The following is a 27,520-nucleotide window of genomic DNA, read 5'->3' on the forward strand; positions in this document are numbered from 1 at the left end:
ATTTTCCATCTATAGATTTTTGCATGCTGAGCAGGGGATCCCGACCATCTTGGGCCGTGGGCGGTCTTCTAATGGGCCGTGATTCACTCCTTCCTAAGTTGTGTTGGCCACTCTGAAATGGACAGTAACATTAATGTTAGACAAGACAAATGGCTACCTGGTGGAATCCTATGTGGACCATGTAATGTAGAGGAACCGACAACAGCTTGCAAGCTCTACAAATACGTAACAAAATGCATGGAACATCCAGCTTCTTACCGCACATTTGATGAGCCTATTGTTAAAGAAATTCTGAAATTAAATTATGGCCAGCATCTACCGAAGATAGACTTCAGAGTGGACAGCAAATGTTGATGGACAATATACCAAGAAAGAGTGCTTATCATATCATATAAATCGAGGCTACACAGCTTAGTTTTTCTCGCCCGTCCTCATCTTATATTACACCCAGTCATCTTTGGAAGCAAATTTGGAAAACTAAGACAGCTCCTAAAAATCCGTATCTTCCTCTGGTCTATTAGTCAAAATGCTGGCATTCCTACCAAGTCTAATCTGTTTGCCGCCGAATCATCAATGATCCTTGTTGTATTCTTTTGTTCTACCCGCTCCCAACAATGAACATTTATTTTAACATTGCCCTTGGACACAACAGATCCGGAGCCATCCTATTGTGCAAGTTAATGTAACATATTATGCAACACATCGTATTGATGCCGGCTGCAGATATATCACAACAGATAGGTAACGTACCCATTTTGAGACCATCGCAGCTCTTTGTGGCAGATCTCGGAAGGCCAAATCATAAGCACTTCCGCCATCAATTCACGAAGCCGACCGCATTGTTGATTCCGCTTGGCTCTTGCTCACCTGCATATTACAGTCTGTAGAACCGCATCTACAAAGAAGCAACTGAAAAGAGGCAACAAATCGCCGAACCCTAATACTCCCTAGCTCCCACCGATGCAGTACGATCAAAGTGAATATAGATGGCAGCTCTTCCTATTGCAGAAAATTTGGGTGCGATCTCCACACATACGGATCAACAGGGTGCAGAAGAATGATAGATCACTTGCTCGAGCTAGTGCAGGATGGGAAGTTAAAATACGAGTATGTCTCCGGTAACCACCACTCAAAATGCTGTATCTAGGTCTCCATATCTTTATAGTGTCTCTAATAGTATTTGTCTTCAAGATAGTGTGCTTGGACTATGGAAGCATATGAATTTCTCCAAAACTGCAGGACGGAGCTGGTTCCTTTTAGTGATTTCCACATTGCACTGGATAAATCATTGGGAAACTTGGAAGCCATCCTAAGCAAGTCCTAAAGTTCTAGGGCTATTGAATATTTAAGGGCAGTGAGAAGATCAAAAAATTCTGTCATATCCTTCAGACGATTAGCTGTTCTAAAGTTGAGGCACTAGATCAACTGGGCATGATAACTATGTATCTTTTCCGTTATTATCATTCTCTTTTCATAAGTTATGCATCTTTTCTGTTGAGGTCATTTCATTGCTGCTTATTTTCAGCAATTTCCATTCTTAATTTGTTTTGCATCATGCCTTCCAATCTAAAACTATTCTCATGCTCTGCCAAAACATGTTGGCTGAAATTAGAGATCCAAACATCGGCCCGCTTGGTATTGGAAGGGTCCAAAAAGGTTTTAGATTTGCCAATTACGATTCTCATATACACGTAATAAGGAACATTGGGATACTTTTCAAAAATCATGTAATCAACATGGCGTTGATTGAGTTAAAGAGCAAGAAGAACCAAAATTCTTCATTTGATCTAACCTAATTCAAATAGAGGGAAAACACAAAATGGAAAGATCGTGTTAGATTCCAAAGAATTGACAATTGTTCAAATACCACAGAAAGAAAAGGCATCTTTCGTCTAGACAATGTCAAGGATGGCACTCCTTTCTCAAGATAAAGGAGTTGGACCAGGATGAGTGATTTTTGAATTCATTTTAGCCTTGGAAAATTTAGAGAGAACAAATTCTCCACAAAAGTGGCTTCCTATCATGCACGATTTTGAAATACTAACATTTTGCTAGGTCGAAGAGATGGGCCTTGCAAAATGGAAGATTATAAGTGATTGGAAGATTATCCATGCTGACACCTCAAAACACTTAATGTAATGTTTGGTTAATGGTCATGGAATCATGAAAGGAATCCCAAACCGTAAAATCAAATAAAGGACAATAATTGGGAAAATGTTTAGGGATCTTATGTGGTTCTTCATCCTGTTTATATCCCTAGTTTTCCATTACTCGCTTTGTATACGTTGATTGGAGAGGCATTCCCTTTCTTACATGTACAACATATATGTTATTTTAAGAGATGGGCTTCATTCGGTGAGCATAATTCAACATGGAATTCCACTCTGACCCCAACCTAAGAAAAGAATTTTTGAATCAATTTAGTAATTTAGACTTTTTTTCTCAAAAAATAAATAATTCGATAAATATTTTCCTAAATATGATCGTTTATATCACTCGAAATAATTACTTAATATTAAATATTTTTATTATTCATAATAATTTATGTCTAAATATTTTTCATGGAAGGTAAACAAATTTTAGTTCGTTTATTTTTATAAGCAATATAAATAATTATTTTTATGAAATGTATTTTAAATCATTCTCTCAATCAAGGATACACTCCCTTTACATATGTGCTATAGTTCCATCTTCACTCTCGATCGTATTAATTAATCATCCGAGCCAAAAGTAAAGCAAAATATCTTTGTGCTCTAAATAGGCAATTATACTCTTAACAGCTTTTCATCAGCCAACATTTAGTTTTTCTCATGGACCAATGGCATCTGTTTTTATGGTCGTCGTAGTCAAAATCTAGATTGGAAATTAGAACACCTTTTGAAAAGAGGAGATTATGTAGAGCCAAAAGAAGCAACATGGATGGGCCATTTTTCTTAGCCGTCGCATCAACAAACAAACGGAGAAAAGGATGGAGATGCAATCCTATTTTGATGACAGCTTAGCAGTGTACTATTGCAGGCCAACAGAAGCATGTGATCATCGTCTTTTATCGAGACAATGAATGATTAAATATTCTCGTTGATGACATGAAAGTGACATCTACTTTCGGACAAGGATGGATTCTCATTATATTATTTCGTGCCTTGGCTTACAATCAGGCGCAAGGGAGAGCATTAAATTCAAAAAATAAGCCTACTGACATTTCTCTATCGGCTGCTTAAATTAGAAGAAAAACAGCATCATCTTATCATGTCATGCTGCCGTCGTTACACTTAAATATTTGAAAATAATTGAAACACCACGTTAAATGAATTCAATAAGATTTAGCTAAAATGTTTTATTGCATTTTCCCTTGTAAGTTTAAGGCTACATTATTTCAGTTAAAAGTTTATACATTGATAGGTTTGAAATTTTGATATAATAATTTTAGGAGAGATTGCAATTATCTCGGAGATATGACAATTCGGTTTTCCTAATCTCATGCTCGCACTCAACTCAATACAAATATATACTCGCATCAAACTCGATCCAACTCTAATATCAAAAACTAAATTATAGTGTAAAGCTTCGAACTCCATCTCAAATTCTCATAAAAATTTCAAAAATAATGATTTTTTTCATTGTCCTTAGTAAAATCCTTTAAATTATTAACAAGGCTTGCAAGTCACATTACTATAGTATTACAAAATTTGAAACCTCCAACATGGCAATCCATATTGTTAGGTCCAAATACATAAAAGAAGGGGTGAAGTGTTTTTTTTTTTTATATACATATAAAAATATTTATCTTTCTAGAACCAGCACCTTATTTAAAAAAAATTTATATGCAATTAAACTATTAATTTGCAATAAGAAACTTATAGAGTTTAGGGAAAAAGAAATTACAAAAGCTAGTTATAGAGTTTCAATTAGGATGTGCTTTCTCTTCTAGCTCTAGCAGCACCATTAGACTGAAATTCACCACTTCAGCCAATAGTGCAATTGCCAACAACTTTGTATTGCGCGGACTCGACTCCTCCTACAGCTATCTCACTATAGACTAAATAATTATTAAATCTCCTTCAATAGCTGTTCTCACACCTTGTGCACACAACACGGTAGACATACTCTCCCCAAAATTATTTAACCACACTTTTAAGTGTTTGCAAATAAGCATGCACATATTTCGTCTCTTACCTAAAAAATTTCATTCTCTCTAAGCACGACCACTTCTTCCGTGATTTTGGCACCCTTGCTAACTTTTGGGATCAAAACAAAATAGATTATAATGAAGCAGCAAAGAGATAGATCTTAAGAACACTCAATATGTTTCGATTGTTCTTGTTGTAAGCACTCAATTACAAGCTACATTTTACTCGTAGTTTGTCCTCATAGGCCTCCAAAAACAACCCTCCTGTTTCAACCATCTGATTCAAATCGATCACATAATGAGTTTCATTTCATCACACAGAAAAGAGACATTTAGAGGGGTACTTAGAGATCATCAACAAATGAAAAAATCAAAATGATAAGAAAAGAGACATTTGGAGGGGTACTTAGAGATCATCAACAAATGGAAAAATCAAAATGATAAGGAGAGTGAACAAAAGTTGGTAAGTTTATAAATTGACTTATTATAGTGTTTGCAATTTATTTACGATGCTTGTAAAATTTCCAAAGCGTTGGTTATTCTTTAATTCATTTCAAAGTTGGTAAATTTCTAACGGCGTTGATAAGTTATTGATAGGTTATTTGGAAATCAATGACCTATTTGGTAACCATCCCAATAGTGCCATATTCCGATTTTTTGTTTTGGGAGTAGTTTTGGAACAAAATCGTGTTTGGTAAAAATTTTGTTCCCAAGAACAAATTTCTAATTTTTTTGTTCCTGGAAGAAGATTTAAAACATAATCAAGAATAAAAAAAAAGTTGATTCTTGTTCCCGAGAACAAATCTAAGAATCAAGCCACTTTCTTCTTCTTCATCTACCACCACCACCACCGTGGTTACCGTCTGCCATTGTCTACCATTCGCCACCCACTGCAGCTAGTTGTCGGCAACCGATCTAGCAAGGTTCGACAAGCTCGCCGAAGGCAAGTCCAACCACCGGCGAGGCTCACCCAGCCACAGCGAGACTCGCCCACCCCTGCTAGTGGCCGAGCAAGCCTCACCTAGCCTCGACGAGGCCACCCGGCCACTAGTGAGGCTCAGGCGATGAGGGCTGGCGATGCGTCGGCCGGTCACCGGTAGAAGAGAAAGGAAAAAAAAAAGAAAAGAAAAAAAGTAAAAAAATATTTAAAAATTAAAAGAAAATGATTTAGAGTAGAAATTTTGAGCACGGTACCAAACACAATTCTATTTCAGAATCAGAAATTTTGGACAGTTAAAACAGTTTAAAATGCTTAGAAATTGTTTTTCAGGAACAAAATTAAAAAAAAAAAATTTCTGATAAAAAATTGTTCATAGAAACAGGATCGTTATCAAACGCTCCAAATTGACTAAGTTTTTGAATTGTCCATAATCTTTTTCTCATTGAATTTTCCACGTAAACTTATCATGTTCGCTTTTGTCCGTTTCTATCATTTTGGCATTATTTTTATTCATTACGAGATTATATTGCGGGAATATATTGCCTGTTATTATAGGGGTTGAGTCGATTTTGGTCCATTTAATCTGGGGTTGAGTCGATTTTGGTCCATTTAATCTTGGGAAGAAATTGATTCTACATTAGGTTAATTTTTGATGAATTGTTGCCGGTTCTCTCGAACTTTGTATCAATAATTTTGGAAATCCATCAAGTAAGGGAAATTTTCCGCACTTTCCTTTGACTACCCTGCACTCAGTCCCGAAAGCTTGCGTCAGCCACATCTTTGATTTTTTGTCTCATCGACCAATAGCATTTGATTGTATGGTCTTCGTCGTCGTTGATTTTATGGTCTTCGATTTTATGGTCTTCGTCGTCGTGAAAAAGTATGCTTTCTGTCCCGACTGCGTCCTCATCAGCAGCCTTGATTTTTTTATTTTTTTTTGTCTCATCGACCAATAGCATTTGATTTTATGGTCTTCATCGTCGTGAAAAAGTATGATTTCTGCCCTAGTCGGGCCGATAGTCGTGTCCTCATCGGCCCAAAGCATTTTACTTGCTTTTCCCAAAACTGCCCCAGTCAATAACACTTCAATTCGTGTTATATTATGATCTGAGAAATGGATGTGTACTGCGGGGTTCGTCCAAATCGGTTTCGTCCAGTGGCAGATTAAGAAGAGATGCTCCAATATTCCTTTTTTCAAACTTTCTTGCAAGATTGATTGCAGTTTTATTTTTCAGGAGTCGTGCTTTGATTAGATATGTTCATGTTTCGGAGGAGGTTTGTGAAATTTTGAAGATGACTCGCATCATATTTGTCAGCATGCAGGGATGGATCTATCATATATTTTTAGTGGGGTCAATGCCCTAAAGACCGTAAGATAAAGGTATTTCATTTAACAAAAAAATTCTAAAGATGAGATCGAGCTGTTTATTGATTTGAAGTAGTTTTTCTACGCAAAGTCTGACTTGAAATCAACGCTTTGACATTGAATCATGAATGTGAACAAAATTCGGTTTCAAATCCCTGTGCTCAAGCTCGACTCAATATAGTATATAGGGCTCGAAATTGAACTCGATTCAACTCCATTATTAAAAGCTCAATTCTACTCATTTGACTTACGCAGAATGTTTCTTTCTATTTTTCCTAATCATATATTGTACCTTCTGCATAACCTGGTCATGCCATTCGATTGCTCTATCTTCCGACTCTATCAAGCCTCATGTTTGATTGGTGGTGTGGTTGTCTAGTAATGTAATGTCTAAGCTCGATAATTTTTTGATAATTGTTTATCTTTGTACTTTTTTTTGTGTCATAAAGAAGTTTATAGTACATGGAAAGACACAATACTGGTTTTGATTTCTTGCAAGTTAGCGCATGGTCCCTTAGAGGGCAACGAGGCTAAGCGTAATTACATCGATGAACAATGGAAGTTACTAAAAAGGCAATGTGGGGTTTAATTAGGCATCATCAGTTGGATTTTACTTCTTTAGATAAACTATAAGGATCCCACCCTACTGCTCCTTTTGCTCTTTTGATTTCCGTCTTTTGGCAATGGAAAACCGTAGCCACAACAACACCGATATAAATTAAGGAATCATTATGCGAGCTGGATCCTATGAGAAACAATTGATGTTGTCTCAATTATTGATCGTTAGACTCTCACGATTATATGTCACAACCGCACTTCCATTCACTCACAGAACACTTCCTGGATATGTTATTCCTCAGAGCTTCATTTCGAGTAGGGATTAATAGTTCCCCCCCGTACATATTGGAGTACGAAGCCCACCCAAAAAATCGAATAAAATAGTCCGTTCTATTTTGCAGGTATCATCAGCTGACTTAGGTTTGATGACTCTCTTTGGAATATGAGGCAATAATAGAGCAAATCTATCAAACGATTCTACATTTTGTATAGAAATTATGAAAAAAATGCAAATAGTTATAATTTGTTATAATTCAAAAATTTATTTATCAATGACCATAAAATTGCTCATGTATTATAAGAAGAAATTCGAAAAACCCTCCAACACAAAAGTTATTCATCTCATCGAATCTCCAACATTTTATAGTAGAGTAGACGATCTATCACCGTGCATCATTCAAGTTTCACACTCAAACATAAATAGAAGCTTCTAAATTCATAAGCATACAATAAGATAAGAAAGACTATTGTAATTTTTGTCTCATTTATTGTCTAGATTAGATAGGCCACTCCGTCCAGTGCCCACAGTCAGGGCATTTTTACTTGAAAAAGCTAGTACTCTTCCATGCTTGCACTTCTCACAAATAGATGGGCCATCTGTGCCGGCTAATTGCCCCACCACCCTACTGCCGCCGCCGCTGCCGCCGCCGCCACCGTCACCACCTCTATCTTCAGCAGCCCTGGCTCCCCTGGCGGCCCCGGCGGTCCCGGTGGCCCCGGTGGCCCCTGTGGCCCCCGCCGTCGGATGTAGCAGAAAAGGAAACCACAAAGCATGACGGCAGTAATGACTAAACCAACAATAACCCACGTTGGAGGGTTATTGTCATCGCATGGTACGGAATTTGGATCAATCCATGTTGATGGAGGAGGATTGATCCATGCTGATGGAGGAGGAAAGTGCTGGAAGCATGGATCATTTTGTTGACATTTACTGTTCTCCATCAAGAAAACTCTGTGTAGGTAGTTCAATGTGAGCGGTGAGTCTACAAACATATTATGAAGCATCAATCCAAGTGCCGATTTACCTTTTTATCATGATAAATTGATCGTATGATCCAAGCACAAGATCGAAATGATTCAACACAGAATTTAGCAATTTCTAATATGAGTGAAATTAGGTGCTTGCACATATACCCTCACAAGAAGAACCAAGCAAATCGGTGAATGATGTTGCGCCAATGCTTACACAACCTGCAAAGAAGTGAGAATTTTCGCCAAATGGCCTAGCCTCCTCGTCCTAATAATGCTCTAGTGCTGCCCCAAACCCCCTTCTTATGGGTATGCTGCCCCAAAACCCACGCCCACGCCCACGCCCCACCCCCCACCCCCTCCTTATTGATTGGGTTAGGTAAAGTGTTTTATTTGATGCATCACCTCTCTTTTTGAGGATGTACTATAATGATTGAAGACATCCGGACAAAAAGCTAGGAAATTTCATTCATGTGCCAAAGACCCAAAAATTATCAAAATAATTTTAAATCTATTATAATTGTGTCAATTTAATTTGAAACATTTTTTTACCAATTGAGTATTAAACCTTTTATATTTATGTCCATTCAGTTCATCCGATCAAAATTGAAGTGCCAGCACTCACAAAAACACGAGGCGTCTTACATGGCGCCATCGACGCTGACATAGATAATTTTTAGTGATATTGTAATATTTTTTTCGATTTTTATTCCTATTTTCTTTTTATATTTTTGATTCTTTTTTTCCTTTTGCTTTCTTTCATTTTTTTCTTCACTCCCTTCTTTCTCCAGCTAGTTGCTAGCGACCATTGGAAATGAAGCTTCAAGAAGAACAGAGCAAGCTTCAACTACTATCCAGACTTGATCATGTCTTCATGCGCAATGTTCGGGAGCTGGGAATTAGGCCCATTGAAATGATACATGTGTTTGACTATTCACGGTCTAAGGTGGTAAGATTTTGGTGAAGGACCAAGAAAAACAATCAGGTCCGAAATGAGAAATTATTATATGCTCTACAAAACATGTGACCCGATATTATCTCGATCATTAATCAAGTAGATCTCGCTATGAGCCCCTGGGATCAATTATTGAACTGGGTTTCAACATAAGATTTATAGAACATACAGTAACATTTCATGCAAAACAGGGTTACAAACGTGACTTGAAAAATAAAATTACTCTACTATCCAAAATCAAGTCCACAAAAACTTATTGTAGAGTCGAACTGTTAAGGATAGAAGCGACCCACTGTCAATTCGTTTCTATTTCGAGTATTTTAAAAACATGGGAAAATGTTCTAAGATCGTCCTCAACTTAAACTGTCTTAGATGGACACATCAAAGAACCACTAATCTCAGTCCTCGCGTTGGTCTATTCTTGTCCACATCTCTCTTATGGTCACAGGACTCCTATCCAAATGATATTAAAAGACAGCCATGTGGCAAGCTAATTAGAACGATGGAATTTTCGCCAAATGGCCTAGCCTCCTCGTCCTAATAATGCTCTAGTGCTGCCCCAAACCCCCCTTCTTATGGGTATGCTGCCCCAAAACCCACGCCCACGCCCACGCCCACCCCCCCCCACACCCCTCTCCTTATTGATTGGGTTAGGTAAAGTGTTTTATTTGATGCATCACCTCTCTTTTTTGAGGATGTACTATAATGATTGAAGACATCCGGACAAAAAGCTAGGAAATTTCATTCATGTGCCAAAGACCCAAAAAATTATCAAAATAATTTTAAATCTATTATAATTGTGTCAATTTAATTTGAAACATTTTTTACCAATTGAGTATTAAACCTTTTATATTTATGTCAATTCAGTTCATCCGATCAAAATTGAAGTGCCAGCACTCACAAAAACACGAGGCGTCTTACATGGCGCCATCGACGCTGACATAGATAATTTTTAGTGATATTGTAATTTTTTTTTTTTTTTTTTTTGATTTTTATTCCTATTTTTCTTTATATATTTTGATTCTTTTTTTCCTTTTGCTTTCTTTCATTTTTTTCTTCACTCCTTCTTTCTCCAGCTAGTTGCTAGCGACCATTGGAAAATGAAGCTTCAAGAAGAATAGAGCAAGCTTCAACTACTATCCAGACTTGATCATGTCTTCATGCGCAATGTTCGGGAGCTGGGAATTAGGCCCATTGAAATGATACATGTGTTTGACTATTCACGGTCTAAGGTGGTAAGATTTTGGTGAAGGAACAAGAAAAACAATCAAGTCCGAAATGAGAAATTATTATATGCTCTACAAAACATGTGACCTGATATCATCTCGATCATTAATCAAGTAGATCTCGCTATGAGCCCTTGGGATCAATTGTTGAATTGGGTTTTGACATAAGATTTATAGAACATACAGTAACATTTCATGCAAAACAGGGTTACAAACGTGACTTGAAAAATAAAATTACTCTACTATCCAAAATCAAGTCCACAAAAACTTATTGTAGAGCTGAACTGTTAAGGATAGAAGCGACCCACTGTCAATTCATTTCTATTTCGAGTATTCTAAAAACAAAGGAAAATGTTCTAAGATCATCCTCAACTTAAACTGTCTTAGATGGACACATAAGAAAACCACTAATCTCAGTCCTCGCGTTGGTCTATTCTTGTCCACATCTCTCTTATGGTCACGGGACTCCTGTCCAAATGATATTAAAAGACAGCCATGTGGCAAGCTAATTAGAACGATGGAATTAAAGAAGAAACGTGGGAAAAATGACGTAAAGGCAAAGTCCGTCATCCGTCACCGTCTGTGACATCCTGATTTTCAAGTTTGTTTTCAATTGAATGAGTTAGACTTTTCATCAACGTGCCTATAGCCTTTTTCTCTGAATTGGCTGCTCACAAGTTAACTGATCTATCAGGTGAAGCCGTTAAGGAATTTTAATGCTACAAACTTAAGAATTCGACCAGGAACCAATTAGGCTGTGCATGATAAAATTTATGTTTCTTGATTTCTCTGTTTCTCTGTTCCCTAAAAAACAAGGGTTTGGAACAAAAATTCGTTTGGTAACGCAATTTGATTTCTCTATTTTGTCGAAACAGATTTCTATTCCCAGAAATAGATTTGAAGAACAAATCGAAGCTAAAATTTTTAGCTTCTCGTTTGAAATAGAAATTGAGAAATCAATTTACGGCGGCCAGAAATTAATTTCTATTTTAGAAATTTTGTCATGCACACCCTTACTCGACCATGCTAATCTACAAGGATCAATACGGCCTGTCAAAATCGATTAAAGATCGAGATAGGTCAATTCGACCGAGATATGTGATTAATGAATGGGTGATTCCACTTAATTGCAAAATTCTTGTCGAACGACACTAGGCGATTATTCTATCTTTTTTTACCTTGTGTCCGCATTTGAAATCTCAATATTTTTACGACAACCGAGAGTCGCAAATGTGTCAAAGATGTACATTGTGGCTTGAAAATAATGAACCATAGGTCAAATGCACCAAAAATTCATAAACGCTACCCGATAGATTAGAACACGCTAAAATCGTGCCAAATTGAAATTAACTGCAAATTTAAACCCAAATTCAGAAATTGAAAGTTCTATATGGTCACAATTCATTTTAGGAACGTCAACTCACCCTCCAAAGATTTTTCTACAAATCGAAATTTTCGGCGAATTTTCAAGGTAGGGGTATTTTGGACCAGAAAAATCCGATGACCATTTTTGGTCGTGTTTTTGGGATTTGAGTTGGACGAATGGATGAGGAAAAATATGAATTGGAGGGTAGACACCTTGGTGGGATTTATGGACTCCAATTTAGGTCCAATTGGTGGTTAATTGGAGAGGAATTGAATCAAGATTAGAGGGTTAATGTCCAAAACTCGTAGCTCCAAGGGGTGTGCAACATTTCAGCTTCTACCAAGGCTTGTTGGGGAAGATTGATGAAGGAAAAGAGGCTGAGGATAAGGCTGGACATGGTGCAGTAGCCACTTGAGGGCCTTGGATATTTTTGGTTGACTTTGATGGCCATTGTCCCCTTGAGGCCAACAACCTTCCTTCTTCTTCTTCCTCAGCCTTTCTTTCTCCATTATTGCTGTCTTGAGAGCTTAAGAAACCTCAGGAACCCAAAGCAGCCAGCCCTTGGTCATTGATCTCTTTTCCCCCTCTATTTTCCTCTCTTCCAATTTATGCTCCAGCTGTCCTTTCCCCAAAGATTTGAGTTAAGGTTGTCTTCCCATGCAAATCAGCTCATGCTCCACCCACCATTGTCTTCAGTACATCCAAAACATTTGGAAAAGCCTAGCCTAGCACCGAACGGAGCCACCGGCTGTCCCATCCACCAGTGAGAAGCCGCCGCCCGCCTGTCCATCGGTCCACCCACCTGGTTCACTTGTTTCACATTTTTTTTCGTTTTTCCTCCCATTTCGACCCTTTCTTGCCCATACCAACTACCAGCAACTCCCTTGACCACCGAGAGCCATCGGTTGCTGACCATCCGCTTGTCGGAGCTCCGATAAGCCCGTTTTCACCGTTGCAGCCGCTAGTTTCCTCTCTACAATTTAGCTAAGAACAAAAGCCGAACCAGCAAGGCTTTGGGACTTTGTGGCTCATTTTCGAGTCCTTTCTGGCCTTGGTTGGTGTTGCCGCTATGAGGACTATCGCCCGCCTTGGCGTCGCCGTCGCCGTGGACTTACCGAAATGCTAAACCAATGAGTTTACTCACTAAACCTTACTTATGAGGTTAATTATGCTTAAGGATTATTTATATTAGCTTAAGTATGGATTAGTGATAATATAGAATGGTTATATTAGCCTTAGAATGGATTAGTGTTAATCGTTTTCCATTTTTGTAGATTGAAATGGGTTGTAAATTTGAGGTTGATGTCTTCTTGAGAAATGTTTTAGACATCCTCAGCTACAAGATATATTTTTCTCAAAATTTTTAGGAATATAAAAGAATGATATATCAGCTCTTTTATTTGCAAACAGAATCTCAGTTTTTGCTAGAACTGGTGACCTGGTTTTTATCCACTCTTTGGGTTCGAATTTAAAAAAAAAAAATTCTTCACAAAAGTTGTTTTTCACATTTTCTAGTTTAACATGGTCAAATTTCAGATCAAATGGATAGGTTTTGGATCTCGAATGAAACTGATTTCAAAAAACAGATTTTCTGGAAAACGGACCCAGTTTTGGTATTGGATTGAGCGATTTACTAGGCCGAATCTAAAAGGATCTGGGTTGATGTTTATTCATGAATTTTTTTTTCTATGTGTCATCTACAACATATTCAAATTTGGGAATTTTTCGAGTTCGGTTGATTAGGTTTATGGATTTAAACTTGGAGACGTGGGAGTGGCCCGGTTTCTGCGAATTAGGATCGATTTTAGTTTGGTGATGGTTCTTGATGCTTTGCTTGCTTTAATTAGCATTTTTAATGACTTGTGAATTTAATTTATTAGTAATTTAATTCTGAAAAATACTGTTCACGTGCACTATTCACCCGAGAAGGAAAAGTTGTCTAATTTCATGTGTTTTGATCTTATGAGGTTATTTGAGTGTACACATGCATGTGCATTTGCATGAATTGAGGTGATATGTGTTGTGTAGAGGGAACCCGATAGGTTGTGAGCAAGTAAAGAGCTAAGTGCTACACGATAGCGAGACTACGTGTAAGTTACCTTTAGAGTCTTATACTATTGCTTATTGTAACCAAGGGCTAAGTGTTATCGGACGACTTGAGTCACATGGGAATTACCTCTAAATCCTTGTAGTATTGTCATGCATAGTGAAGGGTTAAGTACTACACGATATTGGAACTCGTGTGAGTCACCTCTAGAGCCTTGTATTATTACTATTTGTGGTCAAGGGCTAAGTACTACACGATATTAGAATTTGTGTGAGTCACCTCTAGAGCCTTGTACTATTGTTATTTGTGATCAAGGGTTAAGTACCACACAATATTGGAACTCGTGTGAGTCACCTCTAGAGCCTTGCACTATTGCTATATGTGGTCAAGGACTAAGTACTACACGATGACGAGACTTCGCGTGGGTCACCTCTAGAGCCTTAGACTATCACTTATTGTAGTCAAGGGCTAAGTGTTACATGGCGACTTGAGTCACATGAGAACTACCTTTAGAGCTTTGAGTTTGTTTATTGAGTGGGGATGTTGAGTGGAATTGGAAATTGATTGAGAGTCAATATCGGGGGTGGATTGAACCACCAACATGATTTACTCGCGCCTGATTATGAGACGAAATTGTGTGACACGAAATGAGATGTGTCATAATCGGGACTTATGTGTTTGATTGGTTTGATAGTGAGATGTTCCAATTGATGAATGCATTAATTATATGCATTTGTGATATGAACTGTGCTAACGTGCAGAAAGGAACTGAGGCGAGGTAAGTCTTATGTTCTCATTATGTGGTTGTGTGGCTAGAGTGCCCTGAGGCGTATTTCCTTCCTAATAAGGGTTTAGGGGGTGGACTTGCAGAGACATTATCACACTGGTTATTGTATAACCATTTTCAGGTCCTTAGATGGTGGTTGTGGAAGACCAAAGCCTCGGAGTCTGAGAAGGTGGAGTCTAAGGGATCGGTGTATGTGACCTACCAGTATGTTGTAGGACAGCTTCTTTGAGAATCAATCTTTTGTAGGCTTTTGACCAGACTCGTTTGTACCTAAACCCTATTGTTTATAAAAGTGTGTTTTTGTGAAATATGCCCTTCTTTCCTATCTCATGTTGTTTGTTGTCAGGGGTTTAATGTTTCGCTTTCGTATGTGCATTAAAACGAATTAGGTTGGCGATGAGACCTGGGAACGTCGCATTTGTATCGACCATTGAGGGATGGGCGCGTGCTCGAGGATTGAGCATGACACTGTCAGCCACGATCATGTGTTTTTATAATCTTGTCCCTCCAACTTTATTCGCCATCACATCGTTTTCTCCCCCCAACTGCGGAACTCTCAAGTCTGTCGCTACCCTTACGTCGCAATGATGGTTCCAATGCCATAACAAAAGATGCTAGATAGACTCGACAAATGCATAAATTGAATCTAGTCGAAAATGGTCAAAATCAAATTAATATATTTAATTCATTTTGAATTATTTTCATGCAATACAAATTATGTTACTCATACTCGACCTAATTCATATGTTATTTGACTCATATTTCTAAAACACTTCCATATTTAAACTAATTTAAGAAAATCCAAAATGAAGTGAGATTAAATTGTAAACTTATTTAATACCCATATTATTTTGAATTTAAGTCATTCATAAAAATTTTTAAAAAAATAGTCTTATAACCCATTTTAACTAGTCTACCATCAAATAAACATGATATCCCAACATTTATGAAAAATTGTCCCAATTACGTCACATTGCATATACATGTAAGAAGGAAGATCGGGACATCTCCCAAAAATCAAGTATGTAATCAACATTGCATAGGTTGAGATTAAGAAGAACCATAAATTATTCCTTTAATTCTACTTGATTCAAATGGGATGTTGACTACGTTAGGGGAACGACATATGTGAAACGCAATAAGCAAAACACACAGAAGACTAGCGACTAATAGTCACTAATTAAGATATGGAAAAACACAGAGGCTGCGTTTGGTCGACCGGATAAAAACCAGGATAGGATATGTTTTATCCTATCCCATGTTTGGCAGCTGTCTAGGATAGGATAAGGTCGGATATAGAAGAGATATAGACCGGATAAAAAAAATCCGAGGGGGGGTGGGATAAGGTCGGATAGGATTTCTTTTATCCGAAACATAAAACCCTACGTTTTTTTTCTCTGTCGTTCACCCACAAACGACTCTCTGTTTCCAAAGTATCGACGTTGAAGCCTTCTCCTCAATAGCTCTTTGATTCTCATCGAAATTTTACGAAAGTCTTCTTCCTCCGCCAAGGTAAGACCCCGTCCGTCGGTCACCCTCCCAATCGATTCCCCCACTCGCTGGGTCACCTAGGCTTGCCGGTTTGCCCATGAGCCCAGGTCTAAATTCCATATGCAAATCCAGTTGTCGGTCTGATCCCCCACCAATGGTCATCGAGGGTGGCCAAGGGTGGCTGAGGTTCTCCTAGGGTCTGGGTTTGCCACGTTCTCTCTTTGCTCTGTCTCTATTTACCGCTTCGCGAGGATGGCGATGTTAGTTGTTAGCTTGTTTCGTTCTTTGTGTACTAGTTCGACCAAGGCTCATTTCATTGGTTCTAATCAATTAGCGAGTCTTGCGTGCCACAAATTTAGAGAGAGTGGTTTTAATTTATGGCTCTTGAGAGAGAGTATGTATTCATCCACACCCATTTCCCAGAACAGGAGAATGAAGCTAAAAATTCTTTGTTGGGTTTTCTCTTCTGCAGCTTCATCACTGCAATTTCTTATCTAGGTTTGTTCTGTCTTTATGGTACTTTTTCTGTACAGACCCATTGTTTGCGGGTAATTTTCAGCTCACTCATTAACATGCGTTATGAGTTAATTGATCAATCAATTTGTGATTTTTTCTTCTTTTTATTGGATTTATGAAATTTATTTCAAAGGTTATGTAGATATAGATGATAGCAGCTGTGTTTTGGGAGAGGAAGAGGCGATCTGCTTCGATCCGTTACTTGAATGAGTTCTTATTGAAGCTCAGGGGTCTTTTTTCCCCGCTCTCTGGAGACCTAGGAACCACAATGAAAGGAAATGTAACGTACTTTATAAATGCGAATTTTCCAAAAATCGTTCGTTAACGTGATTAACTATCATTGCATTCTCGTGACATTTGGAAAAAAAAAAAACGAATGACTTTGGACTTTATGCTTTGTTCTAATTGGGCATTTGTTTGATTTGGTATTGTACTCGTAACAAAATGGAAACAAATGAAAAACTTGTAAGAGAGAAAAAAAAAATTCATGTTTCAAAGTGAATATATTGAAATTGAGGTTATTCTAAAAACGTTTGATTTGAAGGGGTATCCAAAAGATTAGTTCACCAAACCATAGATTTGATAAGATATGAGGATATCTAACTTTAAATCCGTAGTTCACCAAACAGTAAATTGGATAGGATATGAAGATAACCGACTTTAAATCCGTAGTTCACCAAACAGTTGATGGGATATGAAGAAATCCACGGATTTTTTATCCTATCCTATCCAGTCCTATCCCATTTAGAAATCCGGACGACCAAACGCAGCCAGAATGGAAAGATTGTGTGGGATTCCAAAGAATTGATAATGTTCAGAAACCACATAAAGAAAAAGGCATCTTTTGTGTCGAGAACCGCGCTCCTTTCTCAAGATAAAGTCGACAGCGTCCTCCACAATGTCCGCGACCTGCATAGGTAAGAATAAAAGAGTTCAATTGGGGTAAGCGATTTTTGGATACTCTTTTAACCTTGGAAAATTTGGAGAGAAGTCAAATTCCCCATAAAAGTTGCTTTCAATTGCGCATATTTTGGAAATACTGACATTTTACTAGACTGAAGAAGGAAAATATTCAATCATGTTTCATCCAACCGATTTAGAATTGACCAATCACCCAGAGCATAGCCAATCAAGGTATGTAAGCATGGAAGGGTTGGGTTTTTTACCCTGACAGCTCAAAACCACTTGAGGCCATGTATGGTTCATGGCCATGGAATCATGAAAAGGAATCTCAATCTAAGCAATCAAATTCCTAGATGTGGGGTTCATTCTTTATTGTTTGGTTTTAATTTACATATGAAGGGAGAAATGTCCAATGTGAGATGCAATCTGAGGTAAAAACATGTCAAAATGGAATGTGTAAAACATTTCTTCAATCCACATATCCAAAGTGGCTAATGAAAGACTAGGGATAGAAATAGAATGAAGAACCACATTCGATCCCCCAACAATTTCCCGATTATTGTCATCTAAAATGATCATACAGTTCACACAAGCATTTCACAGACAGATTACACACAGCTCCTCAAAATCTCGTGAGTCAAGCATTTCACACATAATCTACAACAATGAAGACAAAGCCATTCCCGCGTAACTTCAAACTACTTCACAGCTGTTACCTCAAGCCATTGTGTTGTTCTTGTCCTTATTGTGTTTTGAGTCATACCCAATCACAAGAACAAATAGAGTGGCAGCAACTCGGCCAAGTGTGTTAATGGAACTTCATATCCCTACCCAAGCCACCGCGATGCTCGTAGTTGGTGTCTTCATTAATAGACAAGACAAGTTTCACAATAGCGAGAGAGAAATAATTTCACATAGTAGAGAATGTGAGGACCATGGAATCAAGAGGCAGGCGAAACTTGTCACGACCCGAACCCCGGGCACATGCACATCCCTCAATGGTCGATTTTAAATTTGCAACATCCCAGGAATTGTTGCCGACCCATTCATTTATTTTGCACATGCGGAAACGTAAACAATCTCCATACAACAAAACAGTGGGATAGAAACGTAGGATATTATTTTTCACAAACCACAACTACAACATTATCATATCTATGTAAATAGACCAGTTTAACACCCCAAGGTTTGATACAAAAGTGAAGCTATTCGATTAACCACTAACTAAGCTTCTATTTATAAAACTGGGGTTTACTATTACAATACCATACTTCTCAATATCTCGGGGGTGAGCTGTCACCCTACATCCAGTCTTGACGGAAAACCCGTCATCACTTGGAAGGAGATAGCGAGAGTCCTATTCCTCCTTTACTGCGACCAACTGTACACGATCTAGCCTTCCTACATTTATGGACCTGAAAAATGTTAGCCCACTAAGGGGTGAGATCACATCTCAGCGAGTAAATCTCCTAATTCCAGATTAGGTGAAGGGTACATTCGGCATGCAATCTAATCACATTTCTTACCACTCTTTTAACACCAGCAAATTCCTGCATATTAGCATCAAATAAAATATTCCTAATAGTGTCAAGTTCACACATCACAGGAATACTTTAACATAAGCATATGCAAGGTGTGAATATCCATATAAGCATACAGGCCATAGTCAATGTAACGGATATACAGTCTTCCGGCAAAACCGGGCATCTCATATGTCATAAATGATGTCAATGCTCATATAACAGTCTTTCGGCATAACCGGGCATCGCCTCACACCGTTGAGCGCGGCAACGTCTACATCTAGACGGTATTCCAATTAAGGAGCATCGGTCCAGCCTCCACTGCGACCGGCATCCGTTGACGTGGGGCATTCCCGAAGGAGCATCGCCCGGCCTCAAAGGCTCGTGGCGGAATCTCATGTTGTGAATGCATATGATCAATTTCACATTTCAATAATCAATTATATACAACATCCACAACATCAATTGAGCACTTTCATAGCAAGAATTCTTCAAAACAAGTATATATTCTTATTCATCCAAATTGACAGAGAACTGCCCAATAACGCTCTCCCAATTTCGAAGTCAGAAAGTCATTCATACGATCTCGAAAAATTATCAAATTCAGATACGTGCTAGAAAACATATAAACAAACATTTTTCATGAAGACACTGAGATCCAGATCCCTCTGGATTTGGCCCAGAAATTATTTCTATCCAGCACAAAAATCTGGTCCAGTTCCAGAGAGCCAAACCTATTGAAATCAGTTTGTTTTTGGGTCGAAACATGCTTCATTTGACTTGAAATTTAAGTATGTTAAACTAAAAGTTATAACAAACAACTTTCGTGAAGGAACCAATTGGAAATTCGACCTCTAAAGGTCATTAACAGCCTTCAGAATCATAATAGGTCACGGATTACAAAACTGTCCGATTACTGTTCCGATGATGATGTCATTAAAATCGTCATCTTTTTAATTTCTAAAAATTAAGAGAAAAATATATGTTATTATTTAAGATGTTCAAAACGTTTCTTCAGAACAAAATCCTTTCAAAATCGCAACACAAAATTGTCTACAAAATTAGCAAAACATACACGTTCTAGAAACTGTTTCAGTAATCAACTACTGTTCTAGTCCGAATCTTCCATCACGACTTTTGTTTTGCTCTCTAAGCCTTATCTAAGCTTTTCTATGTCTATCATAACATCCCTAACCAACATCTATCCATATATAATACCATCTACATATTTTTAACTTGTACAAATTCCTAATAGAGGTACTCAACCCTTAGTCCAGATTTAAAGACAACTCACCTAAACACAGCTAACGGCGGCTCTCGTTGGTGGTTGAACAGCAACACAGAGACCAGCCTTGATCCTCTTGGTGATGGTGTTGAGCCGAAGCCGCAGAAGAATCTGCTGTGGTGCGATGGCAACAGCAACACACGAACTTATAAATTTTTCAGTAGAGGAAACTAAGTATGGAGTTTGGTCTGTTGTGCGGTTCTTGTGCGGGTGAGGGAGTTTTTTCCCCATTCCAACTAAACGACTTATATATGAAAACCATGGTGGTAGGCGGCCGACGTTTATGTGGGTCCAAGAATTTTTTTGTAACGTCACGTTCACGTCTTGTTTTGTTTTGTTTCTTAGTCTCCGGTCTGTCGTTCATGAGGAAGCAGAAATGGAAGTATAACGTTCAAGGAAAGAGAAAGCAACGGTTTGTACGTTGAAAAAGACAAGGAAGAAGAATAAACTAAGAGGAAGAAAGGGAAAGATGGAAGCTGCCGTGTAAAATACAGCAGACAGACTTACAGCAGACAGACTTCTATGCGTGAGAAAAAAAGGTTGGGAAAGAGAGTGGAAGTTGCTGGGAAGTTTCATTGAAGTTTCCTTCAGCCTTTGGTCTAATTTTCCATGGAAACTTTGGCCACCCATCACCCTCATAGGCCCCACAAAGTTTTTCCAACGTTGTTTCTTCCAATTGATATGAAAGAAAAGGTTGGAATCCATGTGAACTGCTGAATCCGAATTTTGAAGTGGATTCTCGTAGCTTTTTCTCATGGAGATTGAGTCCTTTTCCTATCAAGTGATCCCCTATCTTTTCCAAGTCAATCTCCATTAAATACCAAGGAAATTGAGGTGAAGTTGTAGGAGAGAGATTCCTACGAATTTCCCTTTTTGAGGAGACTTCTCTTCTTTATTTAATTACCAATCTAACATCTAATTCAATAGGGTCAAGTTCCTTAGTAACCAATTATAATACCTCTTAAATTGCTTCACATTAGAGGTGTTAAAATCCTACTTAAAATGTGGCAATTCCCTTGCTCTTCTAATTTGCTGATCTTGCATATTTCGTGAACAATTCCCATCATCCATAAATTTTAAGAAGACGCAACAATGTCCTTGGGATGAATTGTGACACGTGACAATTCTTAATTTCTGTAATTGATATAATTTCCTCGGTTAATTTCAGTCAAAATGTGATTTTTCGCACAACTTAAACTATCGGTTAGTTTTTGGGAACTTTTGGTGCACTGACCCGTGGTCGATTATTCCCGAGCCACGATATATATTTCCGACGCATTGGCAACTCTCGATTGTCGTGAAAAATCTCGAGGTTTCAATTACGAGCACAGGGTACCAAAACAACGGAAAAATCGGTTTAGTGCTGATCAACGAGAAGTTTGTAAATTAGTTGGAATCACCGAAGCCTAATTTTATTTCTATCGAATCGACCTATTTCCGATTTCTGATAGATTTTCGACTGTGCCGAACTGATCCTTGTAGACTAACACGGTCGAGCAGTCGATTCCTGGTCGAATTTTCAAGTCTGTTGCATCAAAATTCTTTAATAACTTTCCCGATTAGTCAAGTTATCTCATGAGTGATCAGCTTAGAGAATAGCGCTATAGGCACGTCGACGAAAAGCCCGAATTATTTAATTGAAAACAGAAGCGAAAAATCAGACTGTCACAAAACTCCCATGGAAGAATTTCAAGATGATGAATGGAGAGAAAGAGAGAGAGTTATGGCTTTGTCGGATTTGAAGATGACGAAGCTCAAGAGTACTGAGCGCGTTGGGCTCCTGAATGTTTTTTCCTCCTAGGAATCCTAGTACCACCACTACCTGAGCAATCTAGTTTTGCATTAGGAGTATCCGTTAACTAGGCACTTTGATTCTATGATCATAAATCCATCCAAAGATGAGCTGCAATGGCATTCCATTTCCTGTTTATTACTCCAAGGTGAACCAAACAAGGCCTAAGTGATTACATGATGCACTATACTTCTGAATGTTTTCATGGTGGAATCAGTGATTTGCAGTCTCAACCGTGACTTTCCATGGGATCACGTATCTAAAATATCTAAACCAAAGAAGTTAACATGCTGGAATGCACACGATTCGCTTACTTAGGAACCTACCATCAACTCACCCCAACGTACATGCAAGGAGAGATGGGAGAGACTGATAGAGAAATGTCTAGATTTTGTTAAGAGTACGAATACCTACCACGTCCATGGGAAGTTCTAAATGATTATCATTTCCCTTGAATACCCCAGTCCTTGTTAATATAGAAAACAAAGTATCTCCTGCCTGAAGGAGTTGTTATCAATATTGGTGATTGTGTTCGGAAAATAAAATTACTGATATGATAAAATACAATTCTCAGTAGGAAATATACCCGTCATGCGCCTCTAATGTCCATTTTGGATAATCTCCTATCATGTATAGTGATCTGAAACAACGAATTCCAGAGTATGTATTATTCTCCACATCTAGGTTGCTTAACAAAGATGGCATAAGATTCCTTAACACGGTCTCAGCATTTCCATATAAAAATTGATTTGGCCTCCCATACGATGTATACGCCAGCAGAATGGGATGTATTCTACAGGACAGGGACAAGTTGTGGCATCCGGAAATTTAGACGACCCTCAAATATGCAATGGCCGTGAGTAATCGATGGGAGCATCGTCAGTATCACATTTGGCCTAGTCTCATCGCCACTTGATGTCCCGAAATATTTACTTTTGAAGAAAAAGAAATTCATCTTTGAATGACCATATGGACAACTGCACAAACAGCCACGTTATTTTTACCTCTGAGACCGGCCAATCACGCAACAAGAGAGGTCTTTGGACTTTGATCGATTGAAAAAAATTTAGTGAGTTAAAGGAGCAAGGAAAATTCGGTCACAAGTGGGACGAGTACGCATGCATGGGAGTGGAGCTCATCTACGTCCAAGCCGCCTTATCTTTCCCCATTCGGTCGACATTGGGTCAACTAAATTAAGGGTGTTGACTGAAGCAAGGCCAGCGGAGGCCACGTTGCTTCGGAAGTCGCCGCCAGCAGGGCTCCAAGGTGTTGCAAACGGAAGACACGCCTCAACCCACCTGCCTTCTTCTCTTGCTGCCACCGAAAGAACCTGCATGCAAAAGTTAATTAATCAATTAACCAAAGAAACAAAAGAATTCAGAATTGAGGAGAGGAGAGAGAGAAACCGAGAGTGAGCAGAGGGCGAGCGAGTGAAAGAGAGAGAGAGTTCGAGCAAGAGAGTTGGTGAGTGTGCAGCGAAGCAGGTGAACGGCGGAGGGGAAGAAGAGACTGCCTTCTGCCGTGATTGAGTTGCTGCACTGTCGACACCGCTTGTCTCCGCCGCTGTTGAGCTGAACCCGAGACTCACAAGCCCCTGTTTTGCTTGAAATGGAACTAAAGAGCTTGAGGCAAGTGAAAGTCCATTAACCTATATCATGTTGTGCTGTTGTTGTCTAGTGTAGTACACTAGACTTGGAAATATTGGATTCTGGATTTTAAATGAGTAGAAGTAGTTCTCTTTGAATTAGTAAACTGTTTCGTAGAAAAACTGCATGACCTTTGGTGATTCCGTGAATTTTCAGTGATTATCTAGTCAGAATTGGACTTTGAACCCTTAATGAAAGTTGTAGGGAAAATCCTTAGGAATAACATAACAAAATTTGAGAATAAATGAACAAGTTTTGGTCAGTAAAATGATTTTCTTTGTAAATGTTAAATCTGGAAGCTATTATAGAATGTTAGTAAAAAATATAGCAATTACTGCTCTTGATATACAATGAGTCTGACTTAGTTTTCTTCATGAAATTTTTTCCATTAGGTCTTATTTATAACATGTCAAAATTTCAGAATTATCTGAGTTCATTTAGGGGTTATTCCGAAATTGTTACCAAAACTGTGCATCGTGATGTTTGAGCTGTTTTGTTCCGTATTTGCTCAAATTGTCCCGAAGGTGAATGCATCTTGAGTTGTTATTTGACATAATGATATTAGCATTCAGCATATTATGCAATATTGAGATTTGATGAAGATTCATGGGACATCTTGTCATTGCATTGAAAAGTGTTTTTGGAAATTAAGATGTTAATTGTTACCGTTGGACCCTCGGGTCAACGATGCCCCGGGAGTCGGGATGCCCAAAGGATCGAATGAGTTGATGCCTTATGAATGCCTGGGGACCGTAGTGCCTCAGAGGTTTTTCCTTAGGAGCATTGGGATGCCCGGTGGTATGTCGGTACGTAATTCCGAAGGTTAGGGGTAACCATGTCTATGGCCCTAGTGACTCCTCGCGATGCCAGGTGGGGTGCGAGATGCCCGGAGATGTGTCGCAACGCTTTGGATGCCCGGTGGTCTTGTGGCCAGATGCCAGAGACTTTCACGACGCCAGATTGGGTGCGAAATCCCATAAGGACGCAAACATTGGTCCTCTGGGAGATAAAACTGTTTGAATGATTAAAACTGATGGATATATTAAGTGTGAATGTGGTCTGGTTATGGGACTAAATTGTATGGCATGGAATGGGATGTGTCATAACAGTTTGTCCCTATGATCGGGACTCGTGTGACTGGACATGATGCATCTTATTAGTTGAAACTGCACTTGTCATTGCATTAAAGAGTTATATTGTTTAGATGCACATTTGTTCTTTGATGACCTGTCTTGTCTATCTTGCATCAAACTGGATCGTGATGGCTTGCATAGTATAGTTTAATGGATCTTTTGCTGTTGAGTGGTTGTACTCACTCTGTTTGGAGACTAACATTTCAGACTAGAAGATATGCCTCTACTACCAGTCACCCCCGGCACATTCTATGGCATACCGATCGACCTTGAGTGTGAGTGTACGGAGCACCACCATCCTGAGATACGAGGGTTGGTTTTTGTTCAAGTGCGGATATTGGTCATGTATGATGTTGGTTCTCCCGCTGGCCCAGTGATTCAGGAGTTTTTGATGGTGTTCGTCCGCCGTGATGGGAGTATGCTGGGGCCATTGCCGCTGCCACCAACTAATGAACCGGACTGGGTATGATCGAGAGTGATGGTTAGCAAATGAAGCATTTTTGGATTGCCGACATTAACTGATTGACCTATGTATATGGCTGTTAAAAAAAAAAAAGCGTTGGGTATCTTTTGATACATAGCCGGGTATAGAAAACTGCGGCATTTTTGGTGTACCGACAGAATGTTGTCCATAAGGTTTTATGTAAATAAAAGTGTTCGGCTTTTACCTATAAATGTGTTTAGTAGGTGTGCATCGTTTCTGAATATGGGTTAGGGAGGTGTTGAATATGCTTCCGCTACATTTTCTGCGCAGGGACCAATGTAGGAATTATGAACCCCTAGGACTCATGGACTTCATGAGAATATTATGGGATCAGAGTAATAGACCTTCAGGTCAAGAGAAAGCAAGCGAAAAAAAATAATATCTGTGGCGACCCAAGTGGATCGGGGGCCGTTTTGGGGGTGCCACACATGTAAACAATGCATAACACAAGATTAAAGATTAATGCATGTCACTTTGCTGCATTGAGGTGAACTAGGCCCACACAAGGATCTTATAGGCCTTTCTTTAATTTTTTAGTGGAGAATATTAGATCAAACTCCTTGCAGAACTAACATTGAGAAGCTGAAACGTCACTATCTTACCTGTTATAGATTGCTTCTAATGCAATCCTGAAAGCTCCCATTCCCAAATGTTCAGCAGGAAAAGTAGCCTCCCTTTGCACTTTGTCAGCTAGTCATCAGCCAGTCTTTAGTTCCACCAAGGCTTCAAAAACTCAAGATTGCAGCTGGTGTCACAAATGGCATAGCTTACCTGGTATTCAAGGTCATTATTTGCCAAAAAAAAAAAAAACATGTGCGGTTGCTTTCCAACCACCCTTCCAGGAAGCCCCCGAATTCTGAATATGTCACAGACCACCTAAACCCAAACTTGAGTATCACGGAATTTTTTTAATATACACAAAGAGATAGATAGATGATAACTCTCCATTTTATCGCTTTTTCCAAACTAGATGTCAGCACCCACTAGACTTTTAAAAAGATGATGACTAAAGTTGCAGAGCAGTTACTGAACAACCAAACAAAGTGTCGTGTCTTTTGATAATTAGTTCAAAGATTTAGAACTAGCATGACGAAAAGCCCAGTATGGACTTGACAGCCAAATTAGATAATCTAAGAAATGACAAGATCCTTAGAGTGGTTACAACCTAGATATCTCTGCTCCGGTCAACAGAATCACTGACTACAAATGTTGCCTGAACTCTCTGTGTTTGCACAGCAATTTTATTCTTTCATATCATATTAGAAGTGCTATTTTGGTCAATGTCTGGCTTAGTTGTCCATCTCTTGTGCATCAAAGTAGCTAGCGTACTCATCAATTGACAGAACCTTTCTGCATAGAAAAGACACAACCAGAAAGAGGGTCAACTGGAGGAAGAGAGAGAGAGAGAGAGAATCAAGTTTGTTGGAGTTCTCATTATGGATGAAACAATGTTGAACACAGACAACTTCTCTGCGATTACTCAAGTCCCTGAGAACTTGAGTGATTTTTATTCACTTTACTTGCTCCTATGTATTACCTAGACATCTTCAATAGCAATTTTATTAGATACATAACTTTATCCTTATAACTTTTGAAAGCTTTTAGTAAACTTGACACCATATACTTTCGAAAGCTTTCGGTAACCTTGACACCATATACTTTCGAAAGCTTTCGGTAACCTTGACACCATATAACTTTTATCGAACTATTGTTGTTTAAAACTTTTGTGTAGACTTTAGATAGAAAGGGTATGTGTGGGCTCGCTTTTCTTTCTCTTTTTAGTGATCTACCTTAACCATTGCTAGCAAGCCTTTTTTTTTTCCCGGAATGCATTGAGCACCTTGTCTACTTAGCTTCTAAAGTAGTTTTGGATGGTTGTGCAACGCGAATTATACTTGTGGCAACTCTGTCTTTTCCTGTTCTAATTATGAGGGTTGCTGATGGACTAGAAGTTATGACCAATTGCCAATTGATTATGTTTTGTTGTGGTAGTGTTATACCAATTTACAAATTGAAAAGGCCCCACAATATGTAGCATTTTGGTATCTCAGGTTTGTTTTTTGGAAGGTGATGTGATTGATTGATCTCTTGCATCGAATAATAGGGATAATCTAGCTTGTAATACTCT

General features: G+C 38.6%; 1 long non-coding RNA gene and 2 pseudogenes across 1 annotated transcript; 1 reads left to right on the forward strand and 2 right to left on the reverse strand.

Annotated features, from left to right (window-relative positions):
• The window catches only part of LOC104434522, a 10,699-nt pseudogene extending 9,367 nt beyond the window's left edge, over positions 1 to 1,332 (forward strand).
• The window catches only part of LOC108957435, a 52,415-nt pseudogene extending 25,224 nt beyond the window's left edge, over positions 1 to 27,191 (reverse strand).
• Positions 18,660 to 20,518, reverse strand: LOC120292970. The gene is made up of 2 exons (XR_005550582.1): positions 20,347 to 20,518; positions 18,660 to 18,947 (listed from the first exon to the last, which is right to left on the reverse strand). It is a non-coding gene; the product is annotated as an uncharacterized LOC120292970 (long non-coding RNA).
• Positions 27,192 to 27,520: the final 329 nt, after the last annotated feature.

This window comes from Eucalyptus grandis, chromosome 4, assembly GCF_016545825.1.
Source record: "Eucalyptus grandis isolate ANBG69807.140 chromosome 4, ASM1654582v1, whole genome shotgun sequence".
NCBI lineage: Eukaryota > Viridiplantae > Streptophyta > Magnoliopsida > Myrtales > Myrtaceae > Eucalyptus > Eucalyptus grandis.